This window comes from Salmo salar, chromosome 22 (genome assembly GCF_965601325.2).
Source record: "Salmo salar chromosome 22, fSalSal1, whole genome shotgun sequence".
Taxonomy (NCBI): domain Eukaryota; kingdom Metazoa; phylum Chordata; class Actinopteri; order Salmoniformes; family Salmonidae; genus Salmo; species Salmo salar.
In genome coordinates this window covers 20,516,139-20,531,514 of record NC_138312.1, presented here as the reverse complement: position 1 = coordinate 20,531,514, position 15,376 = coordinate 20,516,139, and positions in this window count along the sequence as shown.

The window sequence follows — 15,376 nt, the reverse complement described above, 5'->3', positions numbered from 1 at the left end:
GGTGGAAAAAACCCTACTTAAGTATGATCTCCAATTAGAGACAACGAGGACCAGTTGCCTCTAATTGGAGATCATCCCAAACAAACCAACATAGAAATACAAAACTAGAACCTAACAAGATAGAAAATAGAAAATATAGAATACAACAAAGAACCACAAATCTCGAATGCCCACCCAAATCACACCCTGACCTAACCAAAAAAGAGAAACAAAACGTCTCTCAGGTCAGGGCGTGACAGTACCCCCCCCCCCCCCCCCCAAAGGTGCGGACTCCCGGCCGCAAACCTGAACCTATGGGGGAGGCTCCGGGTGGGTATCTACCTATGGTGGCGGCTCTGGTTCGGGGCGTAGCCCCCACTCCGCCCGCTGATCCCTCCACTTTTGTGTCGCCGGAGGAACCAGACTGTGGATCTTCGCCGGAAGCTCCGAACCGTAGATCTTCGAAGGAATCGGACCGAGGATCATCGCCGGAGGCTCCGGGCTGCAGGCCGTCTCAGGAGGCTCCGGGCTGCAGGCTCCGTGCCATGGATCATCACTACAGGCTCCGCGCCGTGGATTATCACTGGAGGTGTCGTGCCATGGATCATCCCTACAGGCTCCGGGCCATGGATCATCACTGGAGGCTTCATGCCATGGATCATCACTGGAGGCTTCATGCGTGGAGCCGGAACAGGGAGGACAACAAACCGTGACGCATAGGTGAAACATACACTGACCCCAAACCCAGGTGGAAAAAACCCTACTTAAGTATGATCTCCAATTAGAGACAACGAGGACCAGCTGCCTCTAATTGGAGATCATCCCAAACAAACCAACATAGAAATACAAAACTAGAACCTAACAACATAGAATTCGAAAACATAGAATACAACAAAGAACTACAAATCTCGAATGCCCACCCAAATCACACCCTGACCTAACCAAAATAGAGAAACAAAACGTCTCTCTCAGGTCAGGGCATGACAGTTTGTCCCATTTGATGAAATCTTGATTTGCAAGTGGACCCCACACCTCGCTGCCATAAAGTGCAATTGGTTCAACGACACATTCAATTAGTTTTAGCCAAATTTGAATAGGTATTTCAATTTGAATTCGTTTTTTAATGGAGTAGAATGCCCGGCGTGCTTTTTCTCTCAGTTCATTCACTGCCTCATTAAGGTGTCCAGTTGAGCTAATTTTAAACCTAAGTAATTGTAGTGTGTGCAGTACAGTATATATTTTGTACCAACTGAGAACTTCGGTCTAATTCCCTGAGATCTGGATCTTCTCTGGAAAATCCTTATTTTAGTCTTTTTGGGGTTTACTGCCAGGGCCCAGGTCTGTCAGTACTGCTCTAGCAGGTCCAGGCTCTGCTGTAGGCCATGTGCTCTCTCTCTCTCTCTCTCTCTAGTATGATGTCTTATAAAGTGAGTGTCCATTGCTGATAGGGGAGAACTGGGACGAAAGTAACTTTACTTTTGTACCTGCTGGCGGGGCGGGAGTAACACAGCCTTGGGATGGAAGTAACATTTGGCGAGAAGTGCACAATATCTGTCTTATCTCCATGTTTCTGGTTTGTAATGCTCATTATTTTGAATAAATGTACTATCAGTCATCATTTTAAGTTTGTATTGATTTGAATAATTAATTAATGCGTCAACATCGCATTGTTGTGCAACCACAATATTCATCAGACTGAAATGGATCACATAATGGCTATTTTAACCATCATTTTCTCATCTCACTTCAATGGGAATGTAGTAGGATATGTTTCTCACCCTTTTCAATTACTTTAGTGCTTAGCCCTACCAATCAGGTGCCATCCAGCTGTCCTTGTCCTGCGCGCTCCTCGTGTCTTGATAGAATAAATGTTTTTATTCTCTTCACAAACGGCAAACGCCTCGGGCTTATCACATTTTCATGGCTTGACACAAGGTAATTAAACCCCCGAAAATAAAGATATATTTTAACCACTAACATGTTGATAAAAGCTTATGTGAGACGCTGATCCATCATGTCAATTGATTAAGGCACAATTCTAATGATGTAATATATTATATTTTGCTAACATTATAAAAAACATATTAACGAGAGGAGACAATGAACTGTGCTTAAACTTTTAGTTTATTTTATACCAGGTCAACAGTTAACATTGTGTTACTTTTGTCCCATACGTCTCTCCTGTAACTTCTCCCAGGCTAAGCCCCAAGACTAGCTAGCATGATGCTTGAAACCTATGCTGTCAGTTAGTCACTAGATGTGGTAAGAAAATGACATATGTTTGGAACCTTAAACATCTAAACAACCAAAAAACACTCCCGTATCAGTTTTTTTAGTTACGTCGCTCAAAATTGGTCGAAACATGGTCAGACTGGTATGTTTTTTTTTGCAGGGAGCTCGTCCTGCCTTAGGAACATGCTGACTTCACTACGTCATTCTAGCTTCTGTCTTATCTGAGAATATGGGTGTGTTACTTTTGTTCCGGCTCTCCCCTACAGTGAGTGGTTTACTGCTGTGAAAATTCCAGTCATCAGCCAGGGAAATGGTGGCTTAGCTGTGAGTCAGGGAGGGAGGGAAGATAGAAGGGAGAGAGGATGCTGGAAGGGAGGGGGTTCCATTAGGAGAGAGGCAGAGAGGACTGCTGGGGGGGGGGGTGGGGGGGGGGGGGGGTGTTAAACTGGTACGTCTGTCCAAGGTTTGGGGGGCACATTAAAGATAGTTGGGGTAGCGGAGGGGACAATTGTTCCCCAGCCAGGCAGGAGACAGAGCTGGCTCAGGCTGCTTTTGAACAGGGCTGCTCAGCCACAAACACAGCACAGTGCTGGGCTGGCTGACTGACTGGCATTGGTGGGTTTGGATCTGTCTTGGCATGGGCTGCTGTGACAGCTGTCTGGAAATAGTGGGAGCCCCTGAGATGTGAGACGAGGAAGAGTGGGAGCAAAACAACATGCACAAATTACTGTGAAATTCTGTTGCCCTGTTCTCCCTACACAGTTTCCAACACATGCAGAGTAAGAAATAGGCGGCTCAGCCAAATCAACAAAGAAAAAAAGGTATTATGGGGAGGATACTGTTTCTAAGTACATAATCACTGTAAGGAACATGTTGTAATTGGACGCCTTTTATCTTAAAGGGATAATCCACCCTAAGAAATAAAAATCATGAAAGTCCTGTCAATTTTGCAAAAGCCTACAGTAGAAGTCAAAAGTTTGGACACATCTATTCATTCCAGGATTTTTCTTTATTTTTACTATCTTCTACATTGTGAATAATAGTGAAGACATCACAACTATGAAATACCACATATGGAATCATGTACTAACCAAACAAGTGTTAAACTAAATCCAAATATAGTTTATATATGATATTCTTCAAAGTAGCCAACCTTTGCCTTGATGACAGCTTTGCACACTCTTGGCATTCTACATTTACATTTACATTTAAGTCATTTAGCAGACGCTCTTATCCAGAGCAACTTACAAATTGGTGCATTCACCTTATGATAACCAGTGGAACAACCACTTTACAATAGTGCATCTAAATCGTTTTGGGGGGGGGGGGGGGGGGGGGGTTTAGAAGGATTACTTTATCCTATCCAAGGTATTCCTTAAAGAGGTGGGGTTTCAGGTGTCTCCGGAAGGTGGTGATTGACTCAACCAGCTTCATGAGTTAGTCACCTGGAATTCATTTCAAATAACAGGTGTGCCTTGTTAAAAGTTAAATAGTGCAATTTCTTTCCTTCTTAATGCGTTTGAGCCAATCGGTTGTGTTGTGACAAGGTAGGGTTGGTATACAGAAGATAGCCCTATTTGGTAAAATACCAAGTCCATATTATGGCAAGAACAGCTCAAATAAGCAATAAGATATGACAGTCCATCATTACTTAAATACAAGAAGGTCAGTCAATACGGAAAATGTCAAGAACTTTCCAAGTTTCTTCAAGAGTAGTCGCAAAAACCATCAAGCGCTATGATGAAACTAGCTCTCATGAGGACAGCCACAGGAAAATAACACCCAGTTACCTCTGCTGCAGAGGATAAGTTCATTAGAGTTAACTGCACCTCAGATTGCAGCCCAAATAAATGCTTCACAGAGTTCAAGTGACAGACACATCTCAACATCAACTGTTCAGAGGAGACTGTGTGAATCAGGCTTTCATGGTTGAATTGCTGCAAAGGAACCACTACTAAAGGACACCAATAAGAAGAAGAGACTTGCTTGGGCCAAGAAACACGAGCAATGGACATTAGACTGGTGGAAATCTGTCCTTTGGTCTGATGAGTCCACAGTTTTGGTTCCAATCGCCGTGTCTTTGTGAGAAGTAGAGTAGGTGAACAGATGATCTCTGCATGTGTGGTTCCCACCGTGAAGCATGGAGGAGGAGGTGTGATGGTGTGGGGGTGTTTTCCTGGTCACACTGTCTGTGATTTATTTAGAATTCAAGGCACACTTAACCAGCATGGCAACCACAGCATTCTGCAGCAATACGCCACCCCATTTGGCTTGTGCTTAGTGGGATTGTCATTTATTTTTCAACAAGACAATGATCCAACACACCTCCAGGCTGTGTAAGGGCTATTTGACCAAGAAGGAGAGTGATGGAGTGCTGCATCAAATGACCTCGCCACAACAATCACCCTACCTCAACCCAATTGAGATTGTTTGGGATGAATTGGACCACAGAGTGACGGAAATCAGCCAACAAGTGATCAACACGTGGGAATGTCACGTCCTGACCATAGAAAGCTCTTATTTTCTATGATAGAGTAGGTCAGGGCGTGACTGGGGTTTTTTCTAGTTATTATTTTCTATGTGGGGTTCTAGTTTAGTTTTTCTATGTTTGGGTGATTTGTATGATTCCCAATTAGAGGCAGCTCTAATCGTTGTCTCTAATTGGGGATCATACTTAAGTAGCTTGTTTGTCACTTGTGGGTTATGGGATATTGTTTATGTTTAGTTGCTTGCTTGCTTTACATTGTAGTCACGGTTCGTTTATTCTTTATTTGTTTTGTATTAAGTTTCACTTTATAATACATTATGTGGAACGCTACTCACGCTGCGCCTTAGTCCGACCATCATTATTATAACAAACGTGACAGGGAACTCCTATAAGACTTTTGGAAAAATATTCCAGGTGACTACCTCATGAAGCTTGTTGAGAGAATGCCAAGAGTGTGCAAAGCTGTCATCAAGGCAAATGGGTGGCTACTTTCAAGAATCTCAAATAAATATATTTAGATTTGTTTTACATTTTTTTGGTTACTACATGATTCCATATGTGTTATTTCACAGTTTTGATGTCTTCACTATTATTCTACAATGTAGAAAATAGTAAAAATAAAGAAAAACCCTGGAATGAGTAGGTGTGTCCAAACTGTTGACTGGTATTGTGTATACTATCAGTGGGTAAAATAAACATGTTTTGCCATGATTTAACTTCTGAGTGATCCGTCTGTGAAAATCAGGAAATTGTGCAGGAACATGTCATAGCTACATAATTCTTGTCACTTGAGATAGGGTATAACACACTTTCACATTTCATAGCACTTTTAAAGATCATATAATGTTGATCTGAATCTGAAAACAATTACCTTCACTCCAGATTGCCAAATCAGCAAATATATGGTATGGGATTACTTGTCTAGAACACATCCGTCCATTTATATCAAATCAAATTTTATTGGTCACATACACATATGTAGCAAATGTTATTACGGGTGTAGCGAATTGCTTGTATCGTCATGAAAAAATGTATATTTTACTTAGATGTGCTCAATCTAAACAGTGTACCAAATTGTTCTCCTTCAAGTACCATGTTGCAATGCGCCCTGTGTCTGTGGGAAACAGAGATATTACAGAAATTAGGAGATAGAAATCCCATTGGGCAATGAATGGATAAACGTCCCACCAAACTGACTGTCGACCAATTGCATTCACGTTGTCATGCTGCGTCATGTGCTGCTAAGCTAATCGTCATGCAATCCCTTCTCAAAGTCAGGGTATGAATTGAGAAACCTGCCTATTTTCCTCGAAAGTACGTTATGTCACGACTCCAAAGCTATGGAAAAGATTTGCAATGTTGTACTTCTTGTTCAAGAAATCGGTGATTGAAAACTACCCAATTTCATACTTGAGTAAAAGTAAAGATACCAAAATTGAAAACGACTTAAGTAAAAGTCACCCAGTAAAATACTACTTGAGTAAAAGTCTAAAAGTATTTGGTTTTAAATACAGTGCAATCGGAAGGTATTCAGACCCCTTCACTTTTTCGCATTTTGTCACATTACAGCCTTATTCTAAAATGGATTAAATAGTTTTTTTCCCCTCATCAATCTAAGCACACTACCTCATAATGACAAAGCAAAAACAGTTTTTTTAGACATTTTTTCAAATATGTTAATAATAAATCAAATGAAATACCACATTTACATAAGTATTCAGACCCTTTACTCAGTACTTTGTTGAATCACCTTTGGCAGTGATTACAGCCTTGAGTCTTATTGGGTATGATACTACAAGCTTGGCACACCTGTATTTGGGGAGTTTCTCCCATTCTTTTCTGCAGATCCTCTCCAGCACTGTCAGGTTGGATAGGTAGTGTCGCTGCACAGCTATTTTCAGGTCTCTCCAGAGATGTTCGATCGGGTTCAAGTCTGGGCTCTGGCTAGGCCACTCAAGGATATTCAGAGACTTGTCCCAAAGCCTCTCCTGCGTTGACATGGTTGTGTGCTTAGGGTCGTTGTCCTGTTGGAAGGTGAACTTTCACCCCAGTCTGAGGTCCTGTGCGCTCTGGAACAAGTTTTCATCAAGGATCTTTCTGTACTGCTCTGTTCATCTTTCCCTTGATCCTGACTAGTTCCCACCTCCCTGCCGCTGAAAAATATCCCCATAGTATGATGCTGCCACCACCATGCTTCACCGTAGAGATGGTGCCAGTTTTCCTCCAGAAGTGACGCTTGGCATTCAGGCCAAATAGTTCAATTTTGGTTTCTTTAGACCAGGGAAGGTGCCTTTTGGCAAACTCCAAGTGGTCTGTCATGTTCCTTTTACTGAGGAGTGCCTTCCATCTGGACACTGTACCATAAAGGCCTGATTGGTGGAGTGATGCAGAGATGCTTGTCCTTCTGGAAGTTTTTCCCATCTCTACAGAAGAGCTCTGGAGCTCTGTCAGAGTGAACATCAGAGTGAACCCCGATTGCTCAGTTTGACCGGTCGGCCAACTCTAGGAAGAGTCTTGGTTGCTCCCAACATTTAAGTATGATAGAGGCCAATGTGTTCTTGGTGACCCTCAATGCTGCATAATTTATTTGTACCCTTCCCCAGATCTGTGCCTCGACACAATCCTGTCTCGGAGCTCTACGGAAAATTCCTTCGACCTCATGGCTTGGTTTTTGCTCTGATATGCACTGTCAACTGTGGGACCTTATATAGAAATGTGTGTGCCTTTCCAAATCTTGTACATCAATTGATTTTATCACAGGTGGACGCCAATCAAGTTGTAGAAACACCTCAAGGATGATCAATGGAAACAGGAAGCACCTAAGTTCAATTTCGAGTCTCATAGCTAAGGGTCTGAATACTTTTGTAAATAAGGTATTTCTGTTTTAAATTTTTAATACATTTGCAAACATTTCTACAAACTGTTTTCGCTGTGTCATTATGGGAAATTGTGTGTAGATTGATGGCAAATGTTTTATTTTAGAATAAGGCTGTAACATAACAAAATGTGGAAAAAGGGAATGGGTTTGACTACTTTCCGAATCCACTGTATACTTAAGTATCAAAAGTAAATGTAACAGCTAAAATATACTTAAGTAAAAGTATAAACATTCCACATTCCTTATATTAAGCAAACCAGACTGCACCATTTTCTTGTTTTTTAAATTTACGGATAGCCAGGGGCACAGTCCAACACTCAGAAATAATTTACAAAGGAGGCATTTGTGTTAAGTAATTCCAGTAGATCAGAGGCAGTAGGGATGACCAGGGATGTTCTCTTGAGAAGTCCGTGAATTTGACCTTTTTCCTGTCCTGCTAAGCATTCGAAATGTAACGAGTACTTTTGTCTGTTAGGGATGAGGTAAAATGTACAATATTTTCTTTAGGAATATAGTAAAAGTAAAAGATGTCAAAAATGTAAATAGTAAAGTAAAGTAAAGATACCCCCAAAAATCTACAGTAGTACTTTATACCACTCCACAAAATTCATGCTAATTTTTGGTTATTGAGCTAGTGCCCAATTGACTCCCATTCACTCCTTGAAGGAGAATGTCCATTGACGACACATGGGCAATGTACACAATGGGCGTTAATATGATTCTAATGGAGTTCCCCATCTCCTCAAAAGTATCTTTGTGGGAAAGAAACGTACTCTGCTCTCACTCTGGGCAGAGACAAACTGAAAGTTGAACTATGTGAGAAGTTGATAGTGTAGTTTGTTTAGCCGATTTTACAGCTAGATATCTACTTCACATGCTAATATTGACTTTGGTATTAGCTATGTGTTCTAGCAAGCTACTTAGCCAGCCAGCCAAAAGAGGGAGAGCTTTGCATTGTGGGTTATGTAGTAGACTTGAGCTGCAACAGATTCCCAACAACAACTTTCACATGTTTCTACCAACCTTGTTATAACTACAATTGTTTTTTTTACTTTACCTTGATTTAACTAGGCAAGTCAGTTAAGAAAAATGTCTTATTTCCAATGCCGTCCTAGCAACAGTGGGTTAACTGCCTTGTTCAGTGTCAAAACGACAGATTGTCAGCTCAGGGATTCGACCTTGCAACATTTTTGTTACTAGTCCAACGCTCTAACCACTAGACTACCTGCCGCCCCACGTACTCTGCTCTCACTCTGGGAAGATAAAATGAAACATTTATTCACAAAAATGATGGTTTTAAATATATTAGTGTTATTTAACAATATTTAACACTGTTAATAATAGGAATTAGTGTTTTGGGGTGGATTATCCCATGAAGTCTTCCTTTGAGACATATTTCAGGAGTTTCATTTCTGTCCAACCTCATGGACCATAGTGATTATTTTTTCATAAAGGGATTGTGAAGTTTTAAAGAAGGTACCAGCCATGATTCAGCTTGAATAATATTAATGAATCTCAATGTTCACGTAATGTACTAATTTATGGGCTTTCTAACATAATTTTGATCCTTTGTATCAATATTTAAAATACGGCAACAAAAATAATTATGGTAATTGCTTGTCACATTGAGTTTGCTTTGTTGTATTACCTAACATAAGCCAATATGGCAGCTTCAACATTCACTGCATCTTCTCCATTATATCACTATAGAGTTATCCCTTTACAAAGAGCAATGTTACAAAACATAGATTTAAATAAAGAGACAACCCACATGGCAGTAACTTCCGTACCATTACTCTTGGTGTCGTCCTACCATGAACGGCCTTGTTAACGACCACTATTTCAAGGTGCCAATATCCCACCGCAGGTACCCAAGGCACCTTCCCTTTGTGTTACCCAACAGAGAGAATAATAAATATAATTCTCTTTCTCCTCCTCCATTTTGCTGCACTCTAATTTTCCTGCTCAGCCCCCCGCCGCCCCTCCCCTACTGCTCGTAACTCTGGGCTGACTGTGTGCATCTGCCTGGCACACTCAAGCAGCGGGAGGAACAAGCAGAGGAGTGGAGGACACAGAGGGTCTTCTATGCCCTCTGGCTTGGATGACCACCACTGCTAAGGTGAACGGAGCATTACCATCTCAAACACACCAGGAACCAGTTGTCAGGGAGCTAAGAATTTACACTTGCTACATCTGCTCACAGCTTCACAGCGTCACAGCTATCTCCCTAACATACACTTATGCACACATGCATGTACAGAAATACATATGCACAACCACACATTGACACACACACACCCACACAGGGGTGAACTTTGTGATTTTGGAGGCCCCAGGCAGAGTCTTACTATTTGTAGCCCATGTATCTGATGACATGCCATACTCTTTTAGACCAGATAGCATCACATACATGGGCTACACATACATGTCCTCTGCCTCAACGACGATGGCAGCATGTCTGCCGTTTTATGGGCTCTTAACCAACTGTGCTATTTTGTTTGTTTTTTCACATTGTTTGTAACTTATAAATAATTATTCTTTAATGAGTCGGACAAGAGGGATTTACTCCAGACACCCGAACAGGCCCTTATCCCGTCATTTGCAGGAGAAACAGTGGTAGGAGATCGGGGTGCCTTGTGAGGATCCGGTGATGAGTGGCTAATCACCTTTGCCATCGATGCTATTGGCCAACGTACAATCACTGGATAAAAAAGTTGACGAACTACAAGCACGTATATCCTACCAACGGGACATTAAAAACTGTAATATCTTATGTTTCACATAGCCGTGGCTGAAAGATGACATGAATAACATACAGCTGGCGGGTTATACACTGTATCGGCAGGATAGAACCGCAGCCTCTGGTAAGACAAGAGGTGGCAGTTTATGTATATTTGTAAACAACAGCTGGTGCACGATATCTAAGGAAGTCTCAAGGTTTTGCTCACCTGAGGAAGAGTATCTCATGATAAGCTGTGTACCACACCTAGAGAGTTTTCATCTGTATTCTTCATAGCTGTCTATTTACCACCATAAACCGATGCTGGCACTAAGACCACACTCAATGAGCTGTATACGGCCATAAGCAAACAGGAAAACGCTCATCCATAGGCGGCACTCCTAGTGGCCGGGGACTTTAATGCAGGGAAACTTAAATCCGTTTTACCTAATTCCTACCAGCATGTTAAATGTGCAACCAGAGGGAAAACAACTCTAGACCACCTTTACTCCACACACAGAGACGCGTACAAAGCTCTCCCTCGCCCTCCATTTGGCAAATCGGATGTGTCGGATGTGGCAGGGCTTGCAAACTATTACAGACTACAAAGGGAAGCACAGCTGAGAGCTGCCAAGTGACACAAGCCTACCAGACGAGCTAAAATACTTCTACGCTCGCTTCGAGGCAAGTAACACTGAAACATGCATGAGAGCGTCAGCTGTTCTGGATGACTGTGTGATCACGCTCTCCGCAGCCGATGTGAGTAAGACCTTCAAACAGGTCACAAGGCCGCAGGGCCAGATGGATTACCAGGATGTGGCTTCACTGACATTTTTGACCTCTCCCTGTCTGAGTCTGTAATACAAACATGTTTCAAGCAGACCACCACAGTCCCTGTGCCCAAGAACTTAACTTCTTATGGCTTGGGGGCAGTATTTCAACTTCTGGATGAGAAGCATGCCCAAAGTTAACTGCCTGTTACTCAAGCTCAGAAGCTAGGATATGCATATAATTGGTAGATTTGGATAGAAAACACTCTAAAATAATGTCTGTGAGTATAACAGAACTGATATTGCAGGTGAAAACCTGAGGAAAATCCATCCAGGAAGTAGGATTTTTTTGATGTGGGTAGTTGTCAATTGAATGCCTATAGAGCATGGGTTAGGACCCAGATTGCAGTTCCTATGGCTTCCACTAGATGTCAACAGTCTTTAGACATTGTTTCAGGCTTGTTTTCTGAAAAATAAAGAACAATGAGACCTTTCTGTCATTGGACTGTTGACTCATGCAGAGCTGGTTTGCACGTGTGACTGTGACCGAGCCCTTCATTGTTTTTCCTTTCTATTGAATACGCTATTGTCCAGTTGAAATATTATCGATTATTTTGACAATTGACAACCTGAGGATTAATTATAAACATTGTTTCACATGTTTCGACGAACTTTACCGGTGCTATTAGGATGTATTCGTCTGCATGTTTTCACAGCCTTTGAGCCAGTGGATTACTGAACAAAAGTTTGAGTTTTTGGGATATAAAGAGGGACTTTATCGGACAAAACAAACATTTATTGTGTAGCTGGGACTCTTGTGACTGCAACCATATGAAGATCTTCAAAGGTAAGTGATTAATTTTATTGCTATTTCTGACTTTTGTAATTCCTTTACTTGGATGTAAAATGTTTGTATGCTTTTGTAAGCAGGGCACTGTCCTCAGATAATCGCATGGTATGCTTTCGCCTTAAAGTCTTTTTGAAATCTGATAAAGCGGCTGGATTAACAAGAAATTCATCTTTAAGCCGATGTATAACACTTGTATGTTTTATAAATGTTTATTATGACTATTTCTGTATTTTGAATTTGGCGCTCTGCGATTTCTCCGGATGTTGTCGAGGTGGGTTGCTAGCGGAACGCCTGCACCAGAGAGGCTAAGGTAACCTGCCTAAATGACTACCGACCCGAAGCACTCACATCTGTAGCCATGAAGTGCTTTGAAAGGCTCTTCATGTTTAATATCAACACCATTATCCCAGAAACCCCCGACCGACTCTAATTTGCATACCGCCCCAACAGATCCACAGATGATGCAATCTCTATTGCACTCCACACTGCCCTTTCACACCTGGATAAAAGGAACACCTATGTGAGAACGGTATTCATTGACTACAGCTCAGCGTTCAACACCATAGTGCCCTCAAAGCTCATCACTAAGCTAAGGACCCTGGGACTAAACACTTCCCTCTGCAACTGGATCCTGGACTTCCTGACGAGCCACCCCCAGGTGGTAAGGGTAGGTAACAACACATCCACCACGCTGATCCTCAACATTGGGGACCCTCAGGGGTGCTTGCTTAGTCCCCTCCTGAACTCCCTGTTCACCCACAACTGTGTGGCCAAGCACTACTCCAATACTACTCCAAGTAGGCCTGATCACTGACAGCAATGAGAGGAGGTCAGAGGAGGTCAGAGACCTGGCTGTGTGGTGCCAGGACAACAACCTCTCCCTCAATGTGATCTAGGCACATTGTAGCTCAGTTGGTAGAGCATGATGTTTGCAACGCCAGGGTTGTGGGTTCGATTCCCACGGGGGGCCAGCAACAAAAAAAAAATGTATGAAATTGTATGAAATGTATGCATTCACTACTGTAAGTCGCTCTGGATAAGAGCGTCTGCTAAATGACTAAAATGTAATGTAAAATGAGATGATTGTGGACTACAGGAAAAGGAGGACCGAGCACGCCCCCATTCTCATCGACGGGGCTGTAGTGGTGCAGGTTGAGAGTTTCAAGTTCCTTGGTGTCCACACAACCAACAAACTAACATGGTCCAAGCACACCAAGACAGTTGTGAAGAGGGCACGAGAAAACCTAGGAGACTGAAAAGATTTGGCAAGGGTCCTCAGATCCTCAAATGCTTCTACAGCTGCACCATTGAGAGCATCCTGACGGGCTGCATCACTGCCTGGTATGGCAACTGCTCACCTCCGACCACAAAGCACTACAGAGGGTAGTGCGTGAGGCCCAGTACATCACTGGGGCCAAGCTTCCTACCATCCAGGACCTCTATACCAGGCGGTGTCAGAGGAAGACCCTAAAAACTGTCAAAGACTCCAGCCACCTTAGTCATAGACTGTTCCCTCTGCTACCGCACGGCAAAGCAGTACCGGAGCGCCAAGTCGAGGTCCAAGAGGCTTCTAAACAGCATCTACACCCAAGCCATAAGACTCCTGAACATCTAATCAAATGGCTACCCAGACTATTTGCATTGCCCCCACCCTCTTTTACACTGCTGCTACTCTATGTTATTGTCTATGCATAGTCACTTTAGTAACTCTAGCTACATGTACATATTACCTCAATTACCTCGACTTACCCGTGCCCCCGCACGTTGACTCTGTACCGGTACCCCCTGTATATACTGTAGTCTCGCAATTGTTATTTTACTGCTGCTCTTTAATTATTTGTTACTTTTATTTTGGGTATTTTTCTTTAAACTGCATTGTTGTTTTAGGGCTTGTAAGTAAGCATTTCACTGTAAGGAGCATGTGACAAATAAAATTTGATTTAATTTTATTATCAGCAGCACCTGTCTTTTTCTAACAAAATAATGCATATTGTATCTCCTAGAGTCTAAGGGCCTGGGGCTGGGTTTCTACTGAGCTAGCCACATTGAGCACCAGGCTTCCCTAATACAGATAAACCTGGGGAAGTTCATGGCAGAAAAATAGCGAAATAGGGGTGGAGACCCGGTGACGCCTCGCCACACAACAAACCAATCAAATGCCTTGCTTGGGCGGAGCTCCAATAGTGCTCACTAGATTAGTGTCGTAGGTGCAACAGTGCAGGATGATTATTTTTAAAGTCTATGTTAAGGATGGCCGGAAAATCACTGATTAAAACCCCATCAAAGTGTGTTGATGAATGTCGATTTTGTGTATAGAGCCTACTACTGAGAAAACAGTGCAATGTTGCAAAATAGCTTATGGAACAACTCTCTGCCAAATGTGTCTTTCCCGGTCTGAAAACATTGACAAACATAATACAGGCATGTAGGGAGAGGATTCTTGAAGTGTAACATTGAATCAAAATCTTGCCGCTGGGAATCAGTGGACCATTCAAACCATTTTTACAATACAAAATTCTCCAGACCTCCAAGGAAGGCGTGACAGCGATGTGATTTTGGAGGTACAGCAACGTGGGACTACTACTAAGCTATCATATGCAATTGTTTTCAGATGGTCATACCAAGGATAATTTAGCTATTTGATTTTGTATTTAAGGACACCTGTAGGTTAAAAAAATATATATTTACAAAGAATATTTGATGAAACATTGAATTTGTCATTACTGTTATTAGCCTATAGAAACGCATTGAATAACAGATTCATACATGGAAAACAGTCAACCCTGCTGGTTATATACAGTGCCTTCGAAAAGTATTCAGACCCCTTGACTTTTTCCACATTTTGTTACGTTACAAGGGGTCTGAATAGTTTCTGAAGGCACTGTAGGCTAACTGCTGAAAGGGGCTTCGAATATACTTTGATTTTATTGTTCAGGTTCACCATTAGAAATATGTTTGGTAGTTTTGCTTTAAACAATCAGTGTATTTGGTCATTTTTAGATATACAGGCTAAAGTTTACTATTTCATAAGGAGCAGCAATCATATTGCGAGGCACACTGCATTGACAAAGAGGAAGAGAAAAGAAGCTAGCTAACAACTTCCAAACGGTCAAAACCATTAGACTTTGAAATTGGGGTGAAATCCAAAGTTGTGCTAAATTGTGCTGTATATTCATTGGTTATGTCATAGCTCATTTGTAAACAATAGATATTGATACATTACTAGCTCAAACCCTTAATCTTAATCTGCAAAAATGATAAGTTAATTAGTTGGTGATGGGGATTTCAGAACCAAAGTGGGAGGACACAAAACATTGCCTGCCCCCCCCCCCCCCCCTTATCAGATAGTGGGGTGGAAGATTCCTAGTGTCCCTTATGGCTCAGATCAGGTGCTACATAGTACATACACCATAAACATACATCATTTACACACACACACACACACACACACACACACACA